General features: G+C 37.5%; 1 protein-coding gene and 1 long non-coding RNA gene across 2 annotated transcripts in view; both read right to left on the bottom strand.

Moving 5' to 3' along the window:
- Positions 1–5622, bottom strand: part of LOC133527348 (uncharacterized) — a 38559-nt gene extending 32937 nt beyond the window's left edge. The window contains exon 1 of the long non-coding RNA XR_009800874.1: positions 5350–5622. This is a non-coding gene — a long non-coding RNA (uncharacterized LOC133527348). The remainder of the gene's footprint in view (positions 1–5349) is intronic.
- The window catches only part of LOC133527561 (hemicentin-1-like), a 443871-nt gene that overhangs the window by 191733 nt on the left and 224864 nt on the right, over positions 1–27274 (bottom strand). The window lies entirely within an intron of this gene.

The following is a 27274-nucleotide window of genomic DNA, read 5'->3' as shown; positions in this document are numbered from 1 at the left end:
ACGCCCAGCAGTTTTGGGGTCCCAATACTATGTCCAACGACATACTAAAAGTTGGTGACGATTACCGACTCTGAACCAGGGGATGTCACGAAAGTCGCATTCTTCACATTCGCGAATGCGAATCCGAATGTCCAGGATGCGAATGGGAAAATGTAGTTATTATTATCATAATTACAAAAACGGGATGTTATAAAGTGTTGAAAAAATCATGTCTACTGGTCAAAATGCATTACTTGAAAACAGTTTGCACGCACTGCCCGTGCCCATATGTGAGTCGACGATACAGGGCACGGCCGCGCACATTCGCATACGCAAAACATTCGCTTCATTTGATGCGAATGTTTACAATGAAGCGAATATTCGTATATACGAATGCGAATGCGAATATTCGTGTCATCTCTCCTCTGAACTATGTTTCCATTAGGGAGCTAGTGGGAGAGCACTCGTTGTTCGGTTTCAGCATGCAAGAATAATCAAAACCATTTCAATCCAATACTCATACGTCAAGCATTGATTCGAAAATGGCGCCGGCCCCGAAATGGTCGCTCGCAGGCGTGCTGTAATTCATTCATTATTGATTGCCAATTCCAAAGGTCTTAGCTGTATTACCTGGCTTACGTAGCTTGGTGTTAGTGAAGAAAGTTTACTCAAGTTTAATACATGACAGTTGATATAGGTAGGTATAGTATAATTTATTTAAAAATAAATCTTTGATTTATAAAAAAAAACTATAGGTATAGTAAAAAGATTTAGTTTGTGAAATCGCTAGAGGCCTCATTCTATTGTCACTGTGACAATAAGGTACGAAATGGGTCACAAATTAATTCTTTTGATTGTACGTACTAAGACATTAGAACGATTGCATTGTTTTTATAATATTGGATGCCTAGAGAGATGAATTCCTATAATTCGTTGTTAAGAGCCCATAATCCTTGGAGCGTTCTCCGATTTCACGAAATAACGCTCGATAGATGGCGTTGGCGCTCGGTACGCGAGCGCCGGCAACGCGACGCGCGTTTCAATGCAGACTAGAATAATCTTGATAGTTTTCAATATAATTTCAAGCAACATTAATTTTAGTGTCATATGATATCATATGGGCACTCTTTATTTTATTGTATATGCACAGTAGTTTTTTTTTATGTACACTACTACTAAGTGTACAGACTACAGAGTGTACTATAACCCTTGCTCTTTATTCTGTCTCTTTCACACCAATGGAAAATGAAGAAGTTACTAAATGACTGCAGGTATAAATAAAGTATATTAGTGCGATAGAGAGACAGATAGTGTTTCGTTGTCGTATCGTAAACGATTGGCATGTTGGCCACACACTTGCTTAGTGCCTAGCCAAAATACCAATCGTTTGCGTATATTAGTGCGATAGAGAGAGAGTAGTGTTTCGTTGTTGTATCGTAAACGATTGGCATGTTGGCTACGCACCCATGATACCTAGCCAAGAAGCCAATCGATTGCGCATATTAGTGCGATAGAGAGACAGATAGTGTTTCCTTGTCGTATCGTAAACGTTTGGCATGTTGGCTACGCACCCATGCTGCCCAGCCAAGATGCCAATCGTTTGTGCATATTAGTACGAGAGAGAGAGACAGATAGTGTTTCGTTGTCGTATCGATTGGCATGGTGGCTACGCACCCATGCTGCGTAGTCAAGATGCCAATCGTTTGCGCACATTAGTGCTATAGAGTTTCAGTGTTATTTGAAATCACGGTAGGGTTTGTATTATTATTTTTGACCCGAATGAAGTCCATCCAGGTTCTTATGATGGAGTCAGGAGTTGGTCACCAGAACTCCTAATCTACTCATTATAATTCCATCGTGCTTGGGCTCAAAAGATTTGCCCTGACGAACACCATCGATCTAGATGAGGTCCAGGGTCTCATGACGGAGTCAGGAGTTGGTCACCAGAACTCCCCAGAACTCCTAATCTACTCATAACTCCATCGAGTTTGGGCTCAATAGATTTACCCTGATGAGCACCATCAATCTAGATGAAGTCCAGGGTCTCATGATGGAGTCAGGAGTAGGTCACTAGAACTCCTAATCTACTCATTATAATTCCATCGTATTCGAGCTCAATAGATTTGCCCTGACGAGTACCATCGATCTAAATGAAGTCCAGGGTCTCATAATGGAGTCAGGAGTTGGTCACCAGAACTCCTAATCTACTCATTATAATTCCATCGTGTTTGGGCTCAAAAGATTTGCCCTGACGAGTACCATCGATCTAGATGAAGTCCAGGGTCTCATGATGGAGTCAGGAGTTGGTCACCATAATTCCTAATCTACTCATCATAACTCCATCGTGTTTGGGCTCAATAGATTTGCCCTCACGAGCACCATCAATCTAGATGATGTTCAGGGTCTCATGATGGAGTCAGGAGTTGGTCACTAGAACTCCTAATCTACTCATTATAATTCCATCGTGTTTGGGCTCAAAAGATTTGGCCTGACGAGTACCATCGATCTAGATGAAGTCCAGGGTCTCATGATGGAGTCAGGAGTTGGTCACCAGAACTCGTAATCTACTTATCATAACTCCATCGTGTTTGGGCTCAATAGATTTACTCCGACAAGCACCATCAAATTACCATTATGATGAATAGATTAGGAGTTCTGGTGACCAACTACTGAGTCCATCATGAGACCCTCGACTTAATCTAGATCGATGGTACTCGTCAGGGCAAATCTTTTGAGCCCAAACACGATGGAGTTATGATGAATAGACTAGGAGTTCTGGTGATCAACTCCTGAGTCCATCATGAGACCCTGGACCTGATCTAGATTGATGGTGCTCGTCAGGGCAACTCTATTGAGCCCATACACGATGGAGTTATGATGAGTAGATTAGGAGTTCTGGTGACCAACTCCTGACTCCATCATGAGACCCTGGACCTCATCTAGATCGATGGTGCTCGTCAGGGCAAATCTTTTGAGCCCAAACACGATGGAGTTATGATGAGTAGATTAGGAGTTCTGGTGACCAACTCCTGACTCCATCATGAGACCCTGGACCTCATCTAGATCGATGGTGCTCATCAGGGCAAATCTTTTGAGCCCAAACACGTTGGAATTATAATGAGTAGATTAGGAGTTCTAGTGACCAACTCCTGACTCCATCATGAGACCCTGGACTTTATCTAGATTGATGATGCTCGTCAGGGCAAATCTATTGAGCCCGAACACGATGAGGTTATGATGAGTAGATTAGGAGTTCTGGTGACCAACTCCTGACTCCATCATGAGACCCTGGGCCTCATCTAGATCTATGGTGTTCATCAGGGCAAATCTATTGAGCCCAAACACGTTGGAATTATAATGAGTAGATTAGGAGTTCTAGTGACCAACTCCTGACTCCATCATGAGACCCTGGACTTTATCTAGATTGATGATGCTCGTCAGGGCAAATCTATTGAGCCCGAACACGATGAGGTTATGATGAGTAGATTAGGAGTTCTGGTGACCAACTCCTGACTCCATCATGAGACCCTGGGCCTCATCTAGATCTATGGTGTTCATCAGGGCAAATCTATTGAGCCCAAACACGTTGGAATTATAATGAGTAGATTAGGAGTTCTAGTGACCAACTCCTGACTCCATCATGAGACCCTGGACTTTATCTAGATTGATGATGCTCGTCAGGGCAAATCTATTGAGCCCGAACACGATGAGGTTATGATGAGTAGATTAGGAGTTCTGGTGACCAACTCCTGACTCCATCATGAGACCCTGGGCCTCATCTAGATCGATGGTGTTCATCAGGGCAAATCTATTGAGCCCAAACACGATGGAGTTATGATGAGTAGATTAGGAGTTCTGGTAACCAGCTCCTGACTCCATCATGAGACCCTGGACCTCATCTAGATTGATGGTGCTCGTCAGGGCAACTCTATTGAACCCAAACACGATGGAGTTATGATGAGTAGATTAGGAGTTCTGGTGACCAGCTCCTGACTCCATCATGAGACCCTGGACCTCATCTAGATTGAAGGTGCTCGTCAGGGCAACTCTATTGAGCCCAAACACGATGGAGTTATGATGAGTAGAGTAGGAGTTCTGGTGACCAACTCCTGACTCCATCATGAGACCCTGGACCTCATCTAGATCGATGGTGCTCATCAGGGCAAATCTTTTGAGCCCAAACACGTTGGAATTATAATGAGTAGATTAGGAGTTCTAGTGACCAACTCCTGACTCCATCATGAGACCCTGGACTTTATCTAGATTGATGATGCTCGTCAGGGCAAATCTATTGAGCCCGAACACGATGAGGTTATGATGAGTAGTTTAGGAGTTCTGGTGACCAACTCCTGACTCCATCATGAGACCCTGGGCCTCATCTAGATCGATGGTGTTCATCAGGGCAAATCTATTGAGCCCAAACACGATGGAGTTATGATGAGTAGATTAGGAGTTCTGGTGACCAGCTCCTGACTCCATCATGAGACCCTGGACCTCATCTAGATTGATGGTGCTCGTCAGGGCAACTCTATTGAACCCAAACACGATGGAGTTATGATGAGTAGATTAGGAGTTCTGGTGACCAGCTCCTGACTCCATCATGAGACCCTGGACCTCATCTAGATTGAAGGTGCTCATCAGGGCAACTCTGTTGAGCCCAAACACGATGGAATTATAATGAGTAGATTAGGAGTTCTAGTGACCAACTCCTGACTCCATCATGAGACCCTGGACCTCATCTAGATCGATGGTGTTCGTCAGGGCAAATCTTTTGAGCCCAAACACGATGGGATTATAATTAGTAGATTAGGAGTTCTGGTGACCAACTCCTGACTCCATCATGAGAACTTGGACTTCATCCGGGTCAAAAATAATAATGCAAACCCTAACGTAATTTCAAGTGAAAATGCGTTTTTCAGAAAATCGCAGCCAAATAACACTAGACCTTACTGATAGTGTTGTGTTCCTGCCGGTGAGTAAGGTTGCCAGAGCTCAACGAGGGGCGGGAGGGGGTTAGGGTCGGCAACGCGCATGTAACTCCTCTGGAGTTGCAGGCGTACATATGCGGGCCGTATGCTTGTTTGCCACCGACTTAGTATTAAAAAAAAAGTAACACTGAAAATCCATCAATAAGCGAGTCTGTTAGGCATACTGTAAAAAATGAACTTTTATTAAGATTTTCTAATCGCAGTATATAGCACTTCTCGGAACTCCGTAGCTGATTACGATCGCAACGAATGCCTGACAATCGAGCACAGGTCCGTCCTCTAAGCGCGCTCCGCGCGGACTGAGAGCGGGGCGTCGCTGCTGCGTGATTTATACGTGTTTTAAAAAAATATAAATTTACGGCAATGTAGGTCCCATAGTTACGATTTTTTTTTATAGGTTAACATAAAGTTACAGTTTGCTATAATATTATTTTTAAAGCAAAATATGCGTACAATTTGCGGAAATAAAATATAATAAAACCCTGTTTTCGCCAAAAAAATGAAGAAAACTCGGAAGGTATTTTATCAGTTTTTTCAAATGAATCTTCGATTGTTAATCATTCCAGCCCCTCGTACGAGATATGTTGAATCAAATTGTAGTCATTCATGTACCAAATGATTCTTGTTTATAGCAAAATTGAGAACCGAAACGCCACATCTCACTGCAAAATTTGGAAAAGACTCCCAAAAAACCTCATTAAAAAAGAGGTTTAAAAGAGAAAATGAAAATTTGAACTGTTGGAGCCCCTAGTTTAGGAAACGATTATTTCAGTACGTTATCAGTTTTTGAATAAATACTAATAGTTACGTCGTAATCTTGAATGAAAAAGGAAGCATTTTACAAAATACGCTCGTCTGTAGGAATAAGGACTCTTAATGCATGTACTTTAAATATTTTAATGGGATTTTACTAGAAGAAAAGTGTTTATATTTACAGAATCCACTAACGCCCCTATGGTATAGGCAGAGTATGGAAAAAAATACGGAAAATCGAAAAGGATATGAATAATATATTTTTCATTATTAATCAAGATTCTTATATTTATGAGACATTAACTAAATATTTATTAAGTAAGTAGTTAGGTATGTATTTGCGAATAATTAGTAGGTACAATAGTGTATTTAGGTGGTAGGTGGCGATTGGATGGCTTATTCTGTTAAGAGTCCCCCCGGCAGGCTCGGCCGAATTTCACCTTCCCATGCAAACGGAGTTTCGTTCTCATTTTAAAACTACGTGTTGGACTGTAATGAAACTTTGCATATACATGAGGTATATCTAGTCCTGTAATTAATATATATAGCTGCAGTTTATAATACAAACGAAATAGAGCAAAAATAAGTTTTGTTTGAAAAATTAAAATTGCTGTATTTTTTTAACTATGGTATCTGAAGCTACATAAAAAAAATTATACGACTTGATATCCCTTATCCTATTGTTAGTACAAAGTTTCAGAGCAATCTAGCTAGTCATTTTAAAATGAGAGCGTAACTACCTTTGTATGGAGAACCGAGCTTGCTGGGGACCCTGGGGGAATGTAATGTAACGAAAGCTACAGAGATATCTGACCCTCCTTCATAGAAACTTGTTTTCAGAGGGCTCAGTTACGTCCGAAATTTGGATTTATTGATAAATTTCATATACGCTTAATGATTACACCAATTATTTAAAAAACAGTTGTGGAATCATCATTTTCGTTAAAAAAAAACCTTCATGGTCAACCGCTAGCTGGCGCGGGTGCACAAAGCGGGTGAGCGGGTTACCGAAAAATAGTATGAGCGACGCTAACTGGCGCGGACGCGTGCGACGATTTTATCTACAATGGCACCCGCGTGCGTGCGCCCGCACCGCGCACCCGCGCCAGCTAGCGGACGCCTTCATACTGCAATCACTTCTCTGTTCTAAGATGTTATTGCACACTGCTGTTGAAACCTTATTGATTATGCATTGGGGGCGTGCCAGTTCACACAATAATATAGGAAACGTTCCTGACTGCTAAATCGGTTTCTAAACCCGAATACATACTTGAATAATTTAAGAATACCGCCTCAATAAAAAAAAACCAACGTTTTGGTTGTTTTTTGAACTATGAACTATGAGGTGATAGATTTAAGTCATACTAAATAAATTTGACTTAGACCTAACCCCATATCGCGCTAAAATATTGTCTGATTTTGGTACAGGAAAAGATAGGTACATAATTTTCACGAATTTTGTATACAGACTTATTTTCAAAAATTAGAACTTTGAAGTTGCTCTTGGAGCTGTATACCTCATGATATAATATCATAAGCTTAAAAAATCAACATTAAAAAATATACTTGGTCGAGTCATTATAACAAAGAACTCATGTTCTTAAGTGCCATAGACCTTAGTCCTGTATGACAATTTCCACCATTATGGTTGTTTTCCAAAAACGGAAATGACAAAAAATTATATCTAACTACCGAACCTGTTACACAATTTCACGAGAATCGGTTGAAAAATACGACCTGCAGAGTAGAACATTCGGATATACGAAAGCACTTTTGCCCAACGCCGACGCCGACGCCGACGCCGACCCTCGGGAGACGCTAGTGTGGGGTGGCCCTTAGTGCCACAGTAAGCTCAATAAGGCTTGATACTGAACTTAACATTGTATCCCGCTGTCAGATATATTGGAGCTACCAATATGCTCACAAATAACTGAACAAAACCTTTATTATCAAGACATTCAATTGCATGTCGACTGTACTGCCCAAAGTTCGTTTAATTTCAATCACGCTAAAGCCATTTACTTTATGGTCCGTGATAATAATTACACGACAAATCATTCCTTGGCATTGGACCAGGGAAAACTGGCGCCTGCACCTACTGGAAATCGCATGTAATTGGCATATGCACATGCTGAGCTTAAAATATCGCTATTTTGCTATAACGATGTCTTTTAGTGTCGTTGTATATCTATATTTAGGTTTAACCGTTTAGAGTCCATCTAACTACGTGCCAGCTTGAACAAAACAAATCGTCGCGGCGGTGTGCAAACAGGACATCGGTATATAATGTTCATAGCGCTGTCACATTCACACGGCGGATCCGTGTCCGCGTAACCAAAGTCTTAGCTTGGTTGACCTTAACTGAGCTGGCTGTTCAGAATTTATTGGGTGTGTAATGTTTTTAATAACAACTTTTTGCGAATATTCATTTAGCATAATTTGAATTGCATAATTTTGAATTGCAGAAATGATGATTCGGTATAAAAATAAGTGAAATAAAAACAAATTGCATAATGTCGAAAGTAATAATAATTAACTAGCATAATAATGTATTTTCATAACAGGCAACCAGCATAATGTTTATTTTTTATACAATTTATTATTCAGAAGCGTTTTCATGCATCAAAACTAATATCATAATATTGAAGGTTATAAACGCCTAGTGAAAATAAAACTCATTATCAGATTATATACATAATTAAATTGCGTCAAAATAAACTTATCTATGAATAAAAATGTTGTTTTCTTCTATATCTTTCTGATTTATTATGTTACCTCTTAAAAAGGAAAGCTAATAGGTATTTAAAAAAATTGGTTCTGTCCATATGGTCACAGTTCTACCTAACACTCCTCCTCGCTTCGCTCGTCGTCGTACCTAACCAGCCTTAAAGTTCAATGAGTAGATTTTGTATAATTTAATATGTCATAGAAAATTATGCCACCTGATAATTCATTAAAATTTAGTTCTACATTTTAATCATAATATGAAATGAATGTTATTAGAAGTAAAATTATTCCTGAGGATTGTTATGAAGAATGTTTTTATGGCTATACAGTATTCTGTAATTTAATTAGTATGACAAACAACATTCTGTGGTTTGTTTTTATACATAATGTTTATTATGAGTTTCCATAGTAGTTAAATGAAATTATGCTAAAAGTTTGTATTAAAATTGAACGGCACCCGAATTTATTATGGTCAGCAGCTATGGTCAGCAGCCTTCAATGCAACCACATTGAAGGCTTGGCTGCATGAAGCTGGTTTGTAATAAACAATAAAAAATAAAAATCTGTTTAAGTCACAAAACTTACCTTCTACTAGAAAATCACGAGTGCACTGCGTAAACATGTTTGCTGTAGATTGCGTGCTTTATGCGAGCCTTGCTAGAGTTGCGCTACTTAGACGCGCCATGTGCAGCAAACAAGCATGCGCTTTCACGGTGCGTTCACTAAACCGGGACACATAGATAATCTACTACATATACTTTTAATTGTGATTTAGTTTAGCGTAAAGGTAACATCATACTTACATCCTCAAAAATCTGCGCGTCTATAAAGCGCTGGTGGCCTAGCGGTAAGAGCGTGCGACTTGCAATCTGGAGGTCGCGGGTTCAAACCTCGGCTCGTACCAATGAGTTTTTAGGAACTTATGTACGAAATATCATTTGATATGTACCAGTCGCTTTTCGGTGAAGGAAAACATCGGGTTGGAAGGTCAGATGGCAGTCGCTTTCGTAAAAACTAGTGCCTACGCCAAATCTTGGGATTAGCTGTCAAACGGACCCCAGGCTCCCATGAGCCGTGGCAAAATGCCGGGACAACGCGAGGAGGAAGAATGTCTACACTGCATTTTTACCCGATTATGTCCAAACTAAAAGGCAGGAAGGGGGTTGGTTTGGTAACTTTGTAGCGTGTGTTACACCATAGAATGATTTATTGAGATTGAGAGAGTTCCAAAATTACCGAGCAGGTTTTGATGAATGTGTTGAGCTGAAAATTGATCGACAGAAATCGAATTATTTCGATTTTATGAGGCTTCTTTTTACCACGATTGTTATAAAATGAAAATCGAAGTCGGTTTTCACAAAGTAAAGCATCCAGTCATTTAAATATCATACGAGCCCGTCGCCAAAAAGCTGCTTAAAATAGTACTCAAATAAATCGGTTAATACCTAAAATGAAAAACTCCGAATCAAGAACCATCTCCTTTTCAATTTTAAAGTAAGTCTCACATATGTAAAACTTTGAAATTCATTTAAATATCATATACCTACATGAAAATAGAAAAAAGTACCAATATGTACAACCAAGGAAAATTATTTTCTAATAATTTTCATTTGATTTAATCATGTTGTTTCTTCCTTTACTTTTTTACATCACTAATAAAATGAAAAAATTAATTAACAGAAGTTATATTTGCTAGTAGTGGATACGGCTAAAGTTCTGGCTGACCAAAGTTTCAAAGTTTCAAAGTTTCAAAGTGTTTTTATTCAAGCCTTATAAACGCCCCTCAGCGTCAACGCATGGTGAGAGAATATGTGGAAAATGGCTTCAAACCGACAAATCACTATGCCCGTTTATTTGGCACGAGTGTGGAAACGGTTCGTCGAGTGTTTCACAATGAAGGTTTGCACAATCGCAGGCCTGGTGTCAAACCTCTGCAGATCACAAAACGGCAAGGTTAAAATTTGCTAGAGAACACCTAGACGACGACTGGAGTGGTGTCATCTTCACTGATGAAAAAACTTTTAAATCCAGTCAACATGGACTTTATTTATGGCGCCGAAATAATACGCGGCACGAAAGCAACCACGTCGTGCCAAATATGGAGTCGGCCGTATTTCGGTGAACAATGTGGAGATGGGTGAGTGCAGCAGGTCCGGGGGGCTCGTCAGGATTCCCAATCGAGCGAATAGTGACAATTATGTGGAAGTGCTAGAGAACTATTTATTAAAAAGTGGTATCTAAGTAATTGGCGATCTTATAATTATAACCCGGTCTCGTTTTACTATAAATGAAATCTAATACGCGTTTTTGTGAAAGTGCTTCATCGATTTTTTATTCTGTCACTAAAATGTCTTTATTATGTGTTTATGGAAATAATGAACTAACATTTATAACAGTCTAATTGTATATCTCTTTTGGGTCAGGTATGTAAGGAAACACGTAGGTACCTACATTATATACGTAACTAGAAAGTGTTTTAATTGAAAATCAACTTTTATTTTATCAGAAAGTAATTTTAAACTTATATAAAGATTTTCATCAATTCATTCAGTAAGTAACGCGACTGAGACGCATGGGTAAATAATGATAAAATAACATTAAATTACGTACAGCAAGTTGCGGAGTTAAGAGGCTCCCTGGAGCCAATGACCTTTGATTTGAATCCCTTGGTTTTGTAATGGTTTTTGTAGTTTATCATATGAATAGCAACGCCTTTAAGCAAGGCAGTATTCCACATTTACTTAAAAATTCATTGTCTTCGAGATATTTGGCATCAAAGTTAAACAATTTTAGACCAAAAAACTGGTTTTCTGGCCATAGCTATTGTGTTATTTAGTTTAAAATTAAAATCTCTGACCAGTATTTAGAGACGTCAAAGACCAACTCAAATATGTAGATTTAGTATAAGTATGTAAGATCCTTCACAGTGATCGAGTTACGAAAAAGGTGTGTTTTTAGTTTTTATACAATGTTTTAAAAAAATCATAAAAAAACATAAGTATTCATTTTTTTTTCAAAATCCGGCAGACAGGAATGGAGATAATAGATTGAAGAACCGATAGCCGCTTTTCTTATAATTCTATCTGTAGAGCAAATGTAAGAGAAAGGACTCAAAATTTGTCAAAAATCGATGAAAACCGCAGAGAGCCCCTTAAGTGACTAACTGACTGCATAGACATTTGTTTGTAGGGTGGAACAGTTATCTCTGCAGCCAACTGTAATACATAACGAACAAGAACTACAGTAGCATTACAAAGGTCCCAATTATACAAAACATTTTCCAGTTCATTCCAATTACCTCAGGAAAACACCGGCATTTCCAGCTGAACACATCCCGAAATGTACAGTTGGAAATTAGTAAAAAGCATACACGAATAACGAAACAATTAGACGAGCTATTATAGAATATTGTGTTACAAGGAACTCTGGGAATATTTTGCAGCATTTGTATATTAAAATAACGCAAGGAGAATTTCTTAATTGTTTCATCTTTTACGTTTAGCATTAAGCTACTTATTGTTCATAGTGTACAATCAAGTTACTTGCGAATCTGGGTATATCCTTAAACTAAGTCCAAAAGAGAGGTATGGGCAAACAAGCATACGGCCCGCCTGATGGTAAGCAGTCTCCGTAGCCTATGTACGCCTGCAACTCCAGAGGAGTAACATGCGCGTTGCCGATCCTAACACTCCACACCCTCGTTGAGCTCTGGCAACCTTACTCACCGGCAGGAACACAACACTATGAGTAGGGTCTAGTGTTATTTGGCTGCGGTTTTCTGTAAGGTTGGGCTCTGCTTTAGATCTGGATTGACATTCGGTGCGCTGTGCCCTACTACACAAAGCGAGATGACATTCACAGTGCCCATACCTCTCTTGTGGACGTAGTTTAAGGACGTACCCGGGTCCAAATCATGTTACTAACCATGATATGGAATGTAAAAAATCTGAAATAAATTAAATTGAATTGAATGATGCGACCTATTTTTATTACTCTAAAGTGTATTTAGCGCAGCCATAATTGTACTTGTTATTTATTTATTTATTTAAACTTTATTGCACACATAAAGAAAAATGTACAAATGGCGAACTTAATGCCAAAAGGCATTCTCTACCAGTCAACCATTGGGTCAAACAGAGACATTTGTGTATGTTGGTGCAGGAAAAAATAATAACAAATAATAAGGAAAAAATCAACTCTCATCATGTTATAGCAACGTTACATGCAGCATTTAATTACTTTTTACAAAAAAAGTAAAAAATATATATAAGTTATATAATATGACATTTAACTGCACCATTCAGCTTCCTTAAATGTACATCAGGTTCAAATTTGCATGGCCAATTTATGAATGATTACATTCATAACTTATCCATCCACTTTTGAGCCCTACTGTACTTAGCTATACCCCGAAGTTAACGGAGTAATGGAGTGTAAAAAAACACCGTGTAGAGACATATGAATGGTTGTCTGGTAGAGAATGCCTTAAGGCATTAAGTCCGCCATTTATACAATTTTAAATCGTGCAATTAAGCTCAAGTAAAAAAATATGATTTTTGTTAAGCTATTAGAGATTGGTAGAAACTTTTAACGAGTCTGATCCTCTATATTTGATCAGTAATCAAGTCTTTATTTGCAAATATCGACATAAGCCATGCAAATACAATAATAACATGTTACATTAACACTAATCATTCCACATAATCAGCAATACATTCATAAAAATAAATAAACAAACAGAATGGAGCCCTAGAAATAACACATTACCAACATTTAAAATATAAAATAGATTACATCAAACATTTATTCAGCAAATAAGCCACAGAGGCACTTTTACATGTAAATTTTTACAAAAAAAAAAACAAAATTAAATTACAAAATCGAGAAACAAATAAAAAGAAATGTCAATATAATTGTAATTTGGTCCAGAATTTAATACAATGTTAAATGTCAGAAAAGGATTTAATAATAATAATAAAAACTTGATAATTTTAAAATATGAAATAAATTGAATTGAATAAAATAATTCCATCAAAAAATCTGGCATAATATTCATCCATCATTCATGATGCGGACTGTACAATTAAATGAACGTATAAAATAGCTTCGACCAAAATTGGAACAGAGGGTGGAATGATTAAAAAGCTATAATTAGTGGTTTCCTTTATTGGCGTAGTAATTATAATGTCGATTTCATGAAAGAGATCGGTTGATTTCGATTCAAAGCGAATTAATTGTACCGGACCGGAAATCCGGGGTTATTCATATTTTCAGGATTATAAACAAATAGAAATGGTTGGTTTTGGCAGGGCATATGTTGCTCGAATTATGACCAGAACCCCTAGTGTAAATTTATTCGATAGCGAAACGTGACGTACGCGTTTGCGTTAAGTCTTATTTAGTATGTGATTTAGAAACAGCGCGCCGGGACGTTTTGGAAACTCAAAATTCCATACAAAATGAGACTTAACGCAAACGCGTACGTCACGTTACGCGAGCGAATAAATTTACACTAAGGGTACAGGACGTAATTGCAACTATTAACTCGTGTCTTAACTTTCTTTGCACTTTTCCATTAGTGATTCTGACAAAAATCTTTTTTAATATCACGATTACGGCAAAGTCAAAAGGAGGGTTGATGATTTAAATCATTTTTATTTATGGCATGAGTTTCAGCTCCATGTTAAAACGTATTAAGTTGATCTTTAAGAATAAAGTACCAATGATGATTTTTTGTGGCCCAACTGATATCACCTGTACCCGTACCATGAGTCACTGACAGTATCAAAACTGACATATACGGTGTGGAGAACGTAATTTACTTTCTATACATCTCGCTCGCACTTATATGCGAGTACGAGCGAGATGCATAGAAAGCAAGTTACGTTCTTGATAGCGTTTATGTCAGTGCCGAACTGGTGGTAGCCACACTGTAGGTACTATGATTTTTTTACTTCTATGACTATGGTTTATTTTTTACTTATTTTAAAAAAGCCTTCAGTTCATTATTTTTAAAAAGAAGTAAAAAAATCCGTAGCTATCAACAACAAGATTTTTTTTTAAACTTTATTTCACAATAAAAATAAGTTCCAATGACGGACTTAATGCCTTAAGGCATTCTCTCCCAATCATAGGGCAAAACAGAAATTCTCGAATGTGGGTGCAGTGGGTGTGTGTGGGTGAAGATTGTTGCAAGTAACCATCAAAAAACTTATTTCTACCCAGACTCTGCTCCATTAATAGTCAAATAATGTAAACAATGCGTTTTAAAATTTTGGGGTACTTGAAACATTTATCAGTTAACCAACTGCTTGTATCAGTCCCTCATCTGTCTGGCTTTAACCTAAGTATTTTATTTAATCGTGTATTTTTTTCATCTACCCTCAAATGGCTCAATATTCCGTCTCGTTTTAAGCTGCCCATACACACTAGGATATGCCTGCGCAGTTTTGCCTGTACAAGTCAACTGCACAGGCAAAGCTGTATAGGGAACTGCACAGTCGAATGCCACACACGCTCCGTTTTACCTGTGCAGTCGATAAAACTGCGCAGACATACCCTAGTGTGTATAGCCAGCTTTAGGTTCTTTACTAAGACGAATATTAAAAATCTTAATTACTATTGAATAATCAAATCATTAGATATTCTTATTAGCAAAATAGCACAAATACACCAGCTTCATTGTTACGTTGAGTAAATAATATATCGTAGTAACACTTCTATAAGTTTTGGCACATTGAGTTAAATTAATTGACTTGAAGAATATTCTTACCCTATAAGATACCTTATTGTGGTATGTTTACATTTTGTTAAATACATAAATAAAAACACTATAATTTCAGTTTATTCCATAAGATTTATTTTATTATAATAATAGAAGTCACTAAAAATATCAATCACGTGAGTGGCTAAGTAATATTACTGCAAAATGATGAAATGTGGCTAAGTGATGTATTATAGGTGTTGGGTCAAAGTGAACCCATTTTTCATCATTTCAAGGAAATTACTTTCAAGTAATTTAATACTCGTACACAGAAACTCTGTAAGCTCTTAATATTATATATAGTGTTTCTAGTCTAATTCAACCATACTAATCCCAAAACCTATTAAACTCCAGCAACTTTAATCGGAACTAAATTTGACACCTGAAAGCATGTTGTTTCAGTGAATGAGTTCAAAATACTCTGAGCGCAGGCAAACTTCCAGACTTCGCCAGAACTCGAGCATTTGCTTGCTAAAGCTGATAGGCGAAGTTTGGGTTTATGTATAGTATTTGCCTGAATGTTTTAGTGTATTTGGTGGATTTTAAAGATTGAAACCAGAAAAGAACCCGTAGAGTGTATGATTGATGCCGGACGTCGATATGAAGAGTTTACTAGAGACCAATAAAATTACTTACGTACAAAACTAGTTTTAAATTCTCAAATTCACTGGAAGTATAATAAAAGTTAATTCCATAGTGTAGTAAACGATCCGGCCTAGTGGGTTGTGACCCTGCTTATGAAGCCCAAGGTCCCGGGTTAAAATCCCGGTAAGGGCATTTATTTGTGTGATATTTTTCCCTGAGTCATGGATGTTTTCTATGCATATGTATGTATTTATATTTATCTCATGACCAATAGTAGAAGCTTTGCTTAGTTTTGGGCTAGGTAGATCTGTGTGAGATTGTCCCCAAATATTTGTTTATTGGCTGGCTGGATCAAGGGTCAGATTCAGAAGTCGGTAATCTTGGACACGGCGCGTATAGTACATCGGTTCCTCTCTCTGCAGCAGCTTGGGCCCTGCCCCGCTATTGGAGGTACCCTAGGCTAGGTTTTTTTTATAATATGTTTATATCTATTATTTTTATTTATCTTTTTTTATTTTACTTTTATATTCATATTACAAAAAGCTTAAGATGAAAGATAAATGAAGATAATAAGCGCCTATATATTTGTATGTTAAGTTTCATGTTTATTTTGCAATGTTGTGTTAAATATCGTTTGCTGTTGTTAGCGTTGGAGTATCGATCCAGAGGCCGTGGGTTCAAGTCTCACCCAAGGCAGTAATTTTTCCACTTTTAAATTTATTCTAAGCTTAATAGCATCGTTCGCAGACGTTACTACTTGTAAAAAATTAATTTAATGTCGTTAATTGTTTGACCTTAAAAATTTAATTAAGTGCGTTGCTACAAAGTAAATCTTTGCAGAGAATTTCGAATATGCTTTACAAACACATTCTTATTTACGAATTTCAGCCCAATGTGAACAAAGAGCAAATTAAAATTATTCGCGCTGGTGAAAAAGATTAAGGGTGTCTGCAAACTGAACGCATAAAAAGTATTTTGTGTTATTTTCATTCTCTATACATCATGTCTCAAATAAAGGAAAATGTTTAAATTGTTAAAATTTAGATACCTCTAATTAGATGTACCTAAATTTAAACCACCTTTTGTTCATAAAATATTGCAAATCACTCTTTCATCGTCCTCCAATATTGTTTTGCGGCCAATTGGCAATTGGCTATATATAATATACAAATACTTAAATACACAGACAACATCCATGACTCAGGAAGAAATATTTGTGCTAATCACACAAATAAATGCCCTTACCGGGATTTGAACCCAGGACCATCGGCTTCATAGGCAGGGTCACTACCCAATAGGCCAAACCGGTAGTCAGAAGGTAACTATTGGATAGTCAAATGTCACTAGCTTGATAGAACCTAACTTTCAAAAAAAATCTATTAATAAGGTCAATGTGGGAAATCCGTCTATCAGGTAAGACCATCTACATGCTCTTTCGTCACTTCTAATTCTTGCATTTGTACTCATACTCCACTTACAGAAGATCAGTAGAGCAGAAGGAGTGAAGCTCTTCCTTTCTGACTGTGTATGAGCGACGTACGTATACAAACACGAGTGTCCTTCCCCGAAAACCAACAGAATCTCACTTTAATTTTGGCATTGTAAAGGGATACGGTCTATCTGCGGTGGGGAATGTAAACGCTCGAGGTACATTTCTGATAATATTTAATAATATTTTTCCTTCAAACAGTAATAACATAAATATCTACTACCATTAATGCTTGCCGCTTTCAGAATGAATCGTCTGCAGATCTTTATTCTTTCAGCATGGCGATAGTTCTGAATTCAAATAATCGTTGCCAGTTATCTACCACGAGACTGTAAAGATTTCCAACCTTCACAATTATGTAATGTGATCACTTCGCATAACTTGCGCTGACAGCGCGACTCTATAGGGATGTCTGTATGAACAACATTTATTTAAGCAATATTACATAAATCAGTGGCATGATTCGGTCTGGCTTAGTCGGTAGTAATCCTGCTTATGAAGCCGATGATCCTGGGTTTGAATCCCGGTAAGGGCATTACTTGTGTGATGAGCACACATATTTGTGCCTGAGTCATGGGAGTGTTCTATGTATTTCAGTATTTGTATATTATATATTGTTTTGTATTGTTGTCTGAGTATCTCACAACACAAGCCTTCGTGAGCTTACTTTAGGGCTTAGTCAATTTATATACGAATGTTATATAAATTTATTTATTATTCTATATTCAGTGTGTAGATCGCCTTAGTCTTTCACGTATAAAATAAAAAAAGGTTTATTTCACTGCGCGAACGCCTCCTGAAGTGGTTTTCAAATAGAACGGAGCTGTGAACGTATGAAATAGAAACTTTTCCATTTTAATTGCCAGCTAGGGTTCTGTAGTGAGAGTGTGAGAGAGAGCTAGGTGACCTGATAGAGGAAAAATCCTATTTTAATATAATTATATGCTAGCCAATCAATAGGACATTATTCCAATGTTGACAGTACTTACGTTTATAAGCCTGATGATATTTGTCATGGTAGCTAATGTTGAGAAAGTATAAGGTTACAGTAAATATTACATAGGTATCTATAGCTTAATACGGACCAGAGCCCTTAGCGAAGATTACTATCGTTCGCAGAGATACGAAACCAAATGCTATCTGTCTCTATCGCACTAATATGGAAGAGTGATAGAGGGACAATTTAGCGTTTTGTTTCGTTTTCCGCAAACGATAATCGACTTGGCTAGGCCCCCAGACACCTGCCACTAGTCATTACATTACTTTTAGGCCATGTCTAGTAATTAGTATATAATATTTTTCTTTACTAGTGAAATGTACGGAAATGATCACGTCACTTTTAGTTGCATCTGTCATTCTAATATTTTTACTTTTTAATTGGCATTTGTCGTTGATATAATTTCTTTGTCTTCTGTAGTAGGTACGTTTATCCCTAGCTATAAGTAGACTATGTTATAATGCTCTAAAATATACGAACCTAAAACGCCAGGCACACGCCAGATCAAAAGGCCTATTAATCGATTATCAAACCCTGCCCCCGTCACGTTCCCATTCAAATCACGTGCTTGATGACTTTCCATTCCTTCTGTGCATCAACCAACATAACCTGGCCTGCCTCACCTTCCAACTACCATTCAACGTCACATAACCCCACGCGCGAAAAAGGACATCAGAGCTCAACATACGCTGGCCGTTTCAAATTTGAGAAATGAATTGAAGAATTAATTACGGTCAATGAATATTGGTTTTAGCGGAAAAATATGCTGAAATGTCTTAAAAGTGGGATGTTATGAATATTAAGGCAATTAAAGGGTAGTTACGTTTTAGGCAGAATTTTAATTAAGTTGGGGAAGAAATTAGGATCTCGACAAAATAATGGCTGTAATGACTATTTTATTAAGATTAAATAATAATTTAAATTAAAGCAAGCGGTCAGAAGAACTTACAATCACAGAACTCTTACAAATGATATAAAGATGAAAGTGCCCTTAAAGGAATAACTATTATATATGTATGTAAAGATACGATAAAAAAAATGAACAAATGCGAACTTATCCTTATAAGGGATCTCTTCCAGTAAACTTTTGAGCAAGTATTATTTATTTCTTTATTTAAACTTTTTTGCACGAAAAACTTAAAGTACAAAAGGCGAACTTAATGCCATGAGCCACTAAACATTTAGTGTTATTATTTTTTTGCAAAAAAGAAAACTACTTCCAAGATTTTATATTCGCATACCACATATATAGAATCGATCTATATGTAGTATCGGTAGTCGGGTAGGGGCTAGGGTCGACGAGGTAGGGTAGGTAATATGCTACCCTACCCTACCATACTCTAGCCCAGGTTGCCAGTTAGCCCAGGTTGCCAGGTAGCCCAGATCTCTACCCTATGATGTAATTTATTATTTATAATTAATAAAAAAAAATTAAGCAAATCGTAGTCGTTTCTAGGTTTACTTACGACTATATACAAGTGATGTCCTCCCAGACGTATCCGTCGACGGCGACATCCTGACAAATAAAAAAGGTCTTAACTATTACGTGCATGGGCGCGGACGTGGCTTTTTTGATATATTTCATTTCGTTTTATATATTTCATTTTATATATATATATATATATATATATATATATATATATATGTGATAGTATAGTCAGCAAACGAGCAGACGAGCCACCTGATGGGAAGCGGTCATCGTCGCCCATGGACATAAGCAACATCATAGGAGCCACTTAAGCGTTGCCGACCCTTGAGAACCCTAAATACCCGCTTTTTGAAGAATGTCGTAGCGCAAAGGAAATTATTCATTTTATTAGATTTTATTGAAATATAAATTTAATAAAATAAGCCAACCTATCTAGAGAAGGGGGGAACGTACCGTGAGCTGAGAAATTGCGTGGAGAAATTATGAATTAATTCATTAATAAAGTCGCCATGCACTTTTACGGCTGATGGTAAATAAATAAATATATAATATATTTAGTATGGTGTACCGAACTATTTGGCCACTTTGACTGCTACGAAGTATTTGACGCTGACTGTACATGGAATATTAGCATTATTCCTCTTGCCAGTATATCACTATATTCCTTGTTTATTTACCCATTTATCTTTTGAATCAATCCAATCTAATTTAGTTCAACTCGATATCACAGTATTAATATAGCTCAAAGTCAAAGGCAAAAAGTGTCCGAGGCCTCACTGAAACGTAGTACAGTTAGCATCAATTGTAGGAATAAACCAACGCACCAAAAGTATCTTCCATTCTGGTATTGTTTTTTAAATAGAGGTACTTATATTTCTACAGATTGCATCTAAGTATCTATCATTATTATTGTGATATATATTATAATATACTTATGTATCTCTTTTTGTTAAGCTATCGGAGTATCTACCCTTATTTTTGATACTGACTGTACCAACAAAACCCTAATCTATTATGTAATATTAATACCAACCCAAATTCCCATACTTTAGGCACTCGAATTACATTCTAAATTACATGAAACAAATAAGGAACCTATTGAATACCCTAACCATTGAAGCCCTACTAACCGACCTTTTATATCCAGACATTCCACATCGATTTTCTACATTTTCCGAATGTTAAAAGTCAAGGGCCTCTTGAAAAGGTTAATTCTTGAGCCTTCGTCGTTTTGATACGTACAGTTTTTGAAAGCTTAATTCTGCTAGGAGCATCAGATTATTCCTTAGAGTTAAGTTATTTATGTCTGGTAATACGTCTTACTCGTATGCATTAATTAGTACGCATGAATTTTATACTCATTCTCTAAGAGGTTTGGAAATTTGTGTATTTGTGCGATTACCAAGTTAAACATATAAAAGCTAATAAAGTGTAGTAAAAAGTCCTTTTAATCAGTGTTCTTCAGACCACTCATGTACTTCCAGTAATTCATTTCGAAAAATCCTCACCATCAAAGAAAATCAACCGTTAAATGTTTAACGGAGCCCCAAAATGTTCGCTCGGCGATTCTTAACAGTCTTTTTGGGCAATTTAGACCGTTTTTACGGCACCATTGCGTCCACGGTGTGTGGTCGAAGTTGCGAGCAACAAGGTTCCATGTTTTATGGTAATTACTCGCTAGATGGAACCATGTAATAGTCAGGCGTTAAATAAATTAGTTTTATTGTGGCTCTGACGATTGTATCAAGTGCGGTCTATTTTTGTAAGTATTTAGGGTACCGTGATTGTTAGAGGCTAAGTATGCTTCAGAGCAATGAAAATGGGTCACTCTGTGGAAAGTTGAGCGTACAGTTACGAAATACTACCTGCTTTATTATTCTTCGTATCAATATAACGATCCAATATTCTTTCTTCGTACTCATTTCGTAGTATTGCGATATGTTATGATTTCCAACCTAAGTCAAAATAATAGGTGATGACCTAAAGCGTAAAAGCATCTTCAACAAGAAGGTCACTCTCTTCCCGTCAACCTTTAATATAATATAGTAGATTTTTTTTCAGTTACCTACTTCCAAATCACGCTTAGCGTACAATATTATTTCTAGCATATTTATTAAAATATTTTTCAAATTGCATTCCTCCTTGCGCCACGCGCAAAATACAAAGAAAATGTCCAGAATTATCCCCATGTACTTTTCTCGCATAAATCCGCAAGTCCCGCCTTAACTGAGCCCATCCAACGGAAAAAGACGTAAGTGAATAGCTAGTAATGTGACATACGTTGTTTTGTAGTCGATAAGCGTTTGCGATTACGCCCTTAAGGCTAATTCGGAGCCGTCCCGATTTGTGTTCTGAAGCTTGCGCCAGGGCATCATTTGTTTTATTGTGGGCAATTGTTTTGAGATAATTGACGCTCTAAGACTTGCTTACTTAGCTAACGGTCATCCGCCTCAAGGTCTTCGCACACTATGTCAAATCCACACAACTGTAACACAAACTCAACTCACTTTGGTAGCTTCGGTAGCTGAGAGAGGGATTCACTAAGTGCGTTGCGTCCCGTCATCGCAATTCATTTACTTGAGAATAAAAAAAAACGTAAAATGTCACAGCGTTAACGCTGCGACATGACAGCGCGGCGCAATACAATGCAACTTATGCAACGCACTGAAGGGGCACTTAGTGTACGACGCGTAGACGACGCGTTGACCACGAGTCGTAGGTGTAAGTACGTTACATAAAATTTGAAAATTATATTTTAGGAAATACGTCATAAGGCTTAAATTTCAATATTTAACTTTGAATCGCTGTTGAGTTCTACCTAATATTGTGCTTAGATATTAAGGCGACTTTTTTACAATTAGGTCATCATCATAATCTAAATTTCTTGTCAGTGTCTACTTCTCTTTGACACTGGAACGACAGGCCAGTCCTCATCCAACATACACCATTTGATTTTCGGTCGAGCGAAGCGAAGGTCTTCGTTTCAGGTTGGGCAAAAATTATTCCGTATCTTCGGATGTTCTCTTTGATATGTAGATCGCATTTCTAAACAATTCTCCTGAAATTTTGTGGGCACAGCATGTAAGACCCTTACAAATTTCTAAGGTCACGGCAAACCTCATCGGAAACGAGACGAGTTTGACGCTCTTGACAAAATATTGTTGGGAAACTGCAGTCCTGTCCTGTCCTGTAGTAGGACTATTGATTCATAAATAAACATAATTTATTTCAAAACACGTTTTCCAAGGTTACTTTCATATAAAACACAGACTTAAAAATAGTGATTGTTTACATGTGCCTGAACTAGGATTCCCTGTGTTTCAGGCGAGAAATATGGCAAACATCAATCAATCAGTTTTTAACTTTCTGACCGCCAAAGACTACCAAAACCCAAGTTTCTAAATCAACAGAATAATAAAAAGATACGGCTATTTATGCTGCATGCACCTTTCCTGTAACTCTCAAGTTAAATTGGGCCTGTGACTCTGATTGTCCTACATTAAAACAAGACAATTTGCGCGTTGAATCTGCACAAACAAGTTCACTACTAAACGTTACGACTTTCGAACAATCTACAGTTATTACTTCCTGGCAGAAAAAGGACGTATCTCCTAACCAATAGTAAGACGGTTAACCCCTTTCTAAAATAGAAATCAGGGTTTACTGCTCATGCGAGCTCAGATCGCTGAGTTCTCGTGCACCTCAGTAAGTTTTAGAACCTTGTATAAAAAGGACGGTAAAATTCTTATGGTGCTCAACTGAGAGAGGGTTTTAACCCATGTCCCTGTGTAGAGGATATACAGAATGATTGTGTTATATCTAACCATATGGGGTACTACATATTGCGGCCAACCTCAACAATGCAAAGAAACTGCTATCTCATTCATTTTGGTGAATCATAAATGTCAATTAATTTTCTTTCGAGATTTCGGGGTCGGCTCGATAATAAAAGTTATTCAGTCACGTAGTCGTCATTCAGTCGTACTTATTGGTGCACGTGAAATGCCTAATGATACGACTCAAGATAGTATCGAAATAAAATAGAAACTGTATCAAACTGTTAAAGCAGAATTGGCTTCATTGTGTTACTAACAAGGCTTGCAATAAAACAACTAGTTGCACTGGCAATCTAAATACTCGCAGCTGCTTTTACCTTCAATGTTTATTTTCATTGTTTCCTTCAACAGGTTAAAGAAGCTTGTAAACCGCTCTTTTTCTTCCCCAAGCAATTTAGAACAGAAAACTGAGCAATCACAACGCTCTTAGGTGCAATCGTCTCGGTGCAAAAACGGTCAAAGATATAAGTGCAATTAAACGACTATTTCCAAGTCCACTTCAGGAACGAAGGGGTAAGGGTGGGGCTGACGCAGCAAAGGGCCATACGTTGTATGTAAAATTTGAGCTCTAGGGGTGGGGGCAGCTGCCTCCCCCCCCTGCCTGTACCAACCTACGCCCATGCTGCCAAGGCTGCTGAAGTGGTGGAGTATGTAAGTCTTTTGTGGTGCGCGTGCGGACCATCGAGTGCGCCAACTTCTGGCCGAAGGGTGTCGTGTTTCGGAGGTTCCGGGGCAAATTGCCGAATCCGACACAAGAGCAGCCGATCCAACGGAGCCACGCCGTTTTGTCGAGTGTTTAGTTTTAATTTAATAAAATTAAGACAATCTGTCATCGTGAAAATCGAATTGAACTACTAGGATGATGACTAACTTTACATATGTATATATCGCTGGAATTAAAAAAAAACATCACAGGTAAAGCATATATTTACAGTGTCGCAAACTGAACAAAAGGTGATCTCAAAAACGATAAAGGTAAAGTTATACTGGTAAAGAAGTCTGGACACAAACTAAACTAAGTACTAAGCCTAATAAAACTCCTGAAAGTTACTTAACTTTATTCTAGCCATGATTTTAGTAAACTAAGCTAGAAAAACAATCGTTAAGACACACTAATGAATCCTTTATTTCTCTCTTCTTTGTTAAGTTTCGAGAAAGTTCTCTTTTAACTTATGTAACACTTTAGAAGACATAAAATTGAACGTAATGTATTTATCTATACATATTAAAATTGTCTTATAATGCCTTTATTGATTAAATTATGTCTTAAATAACATTATATACTTATAAAAATTAAAAAGACACACCTTTTAGTTAAAAACTTGCGCCCTGAAGCCGTACAAAGAGATGGCACTTGACTCGATCGCAATCGATCTCGCTCGCATTTATATATTGGTGCGATAGAGAGGGAATGAAATTGAGTTCATAAGCAGTCGCTAACGTAAATTTCAACTCGTGGTAGTCGTGCAGATCTGGTGAATGCGTTCCAGAAAGGCTTGCTAAGCAACAAAACTTCAGGCCTAAAATATGATAGCTGATGCATCATGATGATAACCATTATAACAGCGACATCATGTTGTTACTTGGCGCTTAAAGGGTTAGGCCACGGACTGGACGCACGCGGCGCGCGGCGTGGTCCATTCAAGTCTATGCCATTTTGATCGTGCCGCGCGAGCCACCGCTCGCCTCACTCGCGTCGCTCTCACCGCCCGGTTCCGAGTGGCACGATCTAAATGTATATAATTATACTCGTAGACTTTAATGAACCTGTTTTGGTCGACAGTAGCGGCAACTTGCCGCGCCGACCGCCGCCCCGCACGCCACGCCACGCGCCGCGTGCGTCCAGTCCATGGTCCTTAAACTACAGAATCTCTTCACAGCGGTATATTTTTCAACTTTAAAAACGCTAAGCTATTGAAACATGGTTTTAAGCCTCTAGTCATATTCCCTTTAACTCAATATAAGTGTCTTATTGTAGTCAAAATTAACTATGTTAGTTTAGTCAGATTTTTCTAATGCAGGTGACATTAAAAAATATTAATTTTAAGATACCTATTAGCCTAATATATGCTATTTTTCAAAAGAAATAATTTACTATTCTATCTTTTTTTATATTTCGTGCAACTACTTCCCCAGATTTTATTTTATCTTTAAATTCAAAGAAATAAAGCTTATTAGAAAGATCGTTTGGAGGGCGCAGCTAAATAGCTCATTAAGACTTAAAAGAAAGTGTGGCCTATCGATATCAAGTAGCCAGCAGGAACGAATTCGATTCAATTGAGTGAATCTGAAGTGTGATCTTAGACGTAGAAAAACTTCGATATTTTAATATTTGGTAGTTGGTGAATGGATTTGTTTTATGTAACGGCATAGATCTGTTTGCAAAACTTTATTATTGATCACGTTATAAGTCGTTTTGTTTATTTTTTGGTGACTAAAATCGAAGCTAAAAATATTGGTTGAGCTTCAATTTATAACATTTGAAGTTTAAGTATGTTTATCAAGCCATCACACTTGGATCTCAAACATCGCACAATTTCCTTACGCCCAGGTATCAAATTATAATTGTTCTCCCCTGTCATAACCGTGGGCGTAAATAAGGCATTTATTCTTGTTTGTGACGCGAGCTAATAACGCAAGAGACACAGTTTTACAACTTTTTTATACGGCCATCCCTTTAACGAGATAGGGAGAGGATAAAAGTTTACGTCATTGATTATCTATAAGCGTATGGAATGACGTCGTAAGTATGGTATAAGACTGGATTAGTTAGGTTATTGTTCTCATATTCACGGCGCTATAAAGATACGGGTCATGAAGTTATTATCTTGTTTTTGTTGGCCAATTAATTGGAAGTCATGCCATTGTTGTATAAAAGCTGAATCAGTGAATCTATACGCCTTAAGTTCGCTGTGTAGACGCGTGTATATTCTAGTTGTAATTTGTGGCAATATATGTGAGATGACACATCGCTTACATTGCATATTAAGTTATGAGCACGCGCATTAAAGAATGTGAATTGAGATCGCAAACTTCCTTAATATTGTCTTTTATATCAAACAGATATGACGACCGGTCTGGCCTGGCCTAGTGGGTAGTGACCCTGCCTAAGAAGCAATGGTCCCGGGTTCAAATCCTGGTAAGAGTATTTATTTGTGTGATGAACACAATATTTGTTTCTGAGTCATGGGTGTTTTCTATGTATTTAAGTATTTATAATTATATATTATATATCTCGTTGTCTAGTTACCTACAACACAAGCCTTATTGAGCTTACTGTGGGACTTAGCCAATTTGTGTAATAATGTCCTATAATATTTATTTATTTATTATCAAACTTGAAAATAAAGTAATATTCCTAAACCTTATAATAGTTAGCCGCTTAGCTCTCAGACTTGGAAATTAGATATCAATACACATCTACTTAGTTATTTCTTCAAGCCTGGCATTGTTGGAACAGCTGTGGTAATACAAAAATGAATTGAAATTTCCTATTCCTTACCATTTACTTTTCAAAGTGCTGGTAATCATTGTACCTAATCAAACATAGCGCGACCCAATCTAGAATGTATATTCCCCCGCTGACATTAGGTACAATCTGACAGTTCATGATTGATCATTGCTATCTGTAATTGGGAATCGAGACGATAGATACGCCTAATATATAATGACGTTATGTCATCGTGACATGATCGCTGTCGTTTGGGAATATTAAATGGTTGGTTATT

This window comes from Cydia pomonella, chromosome 18 (genome assembly GCF_033807575.1).
Source record: "Cydia pomonella isolate Wapato2018A chromosome 18, ilCydPomo1, whole genome shotgun sequence".
NCBI lineage: Eukaryota > Metazoa > Arthropoda > Insecta > Lepidoptera > Tortricidae > Cydia > Cydia pomonella.
The sequence above is the reverse complement of the archived record's forward strand: the minus strand, read 5'-3'. Positions and strand labels throughout refer to the sequence as shown.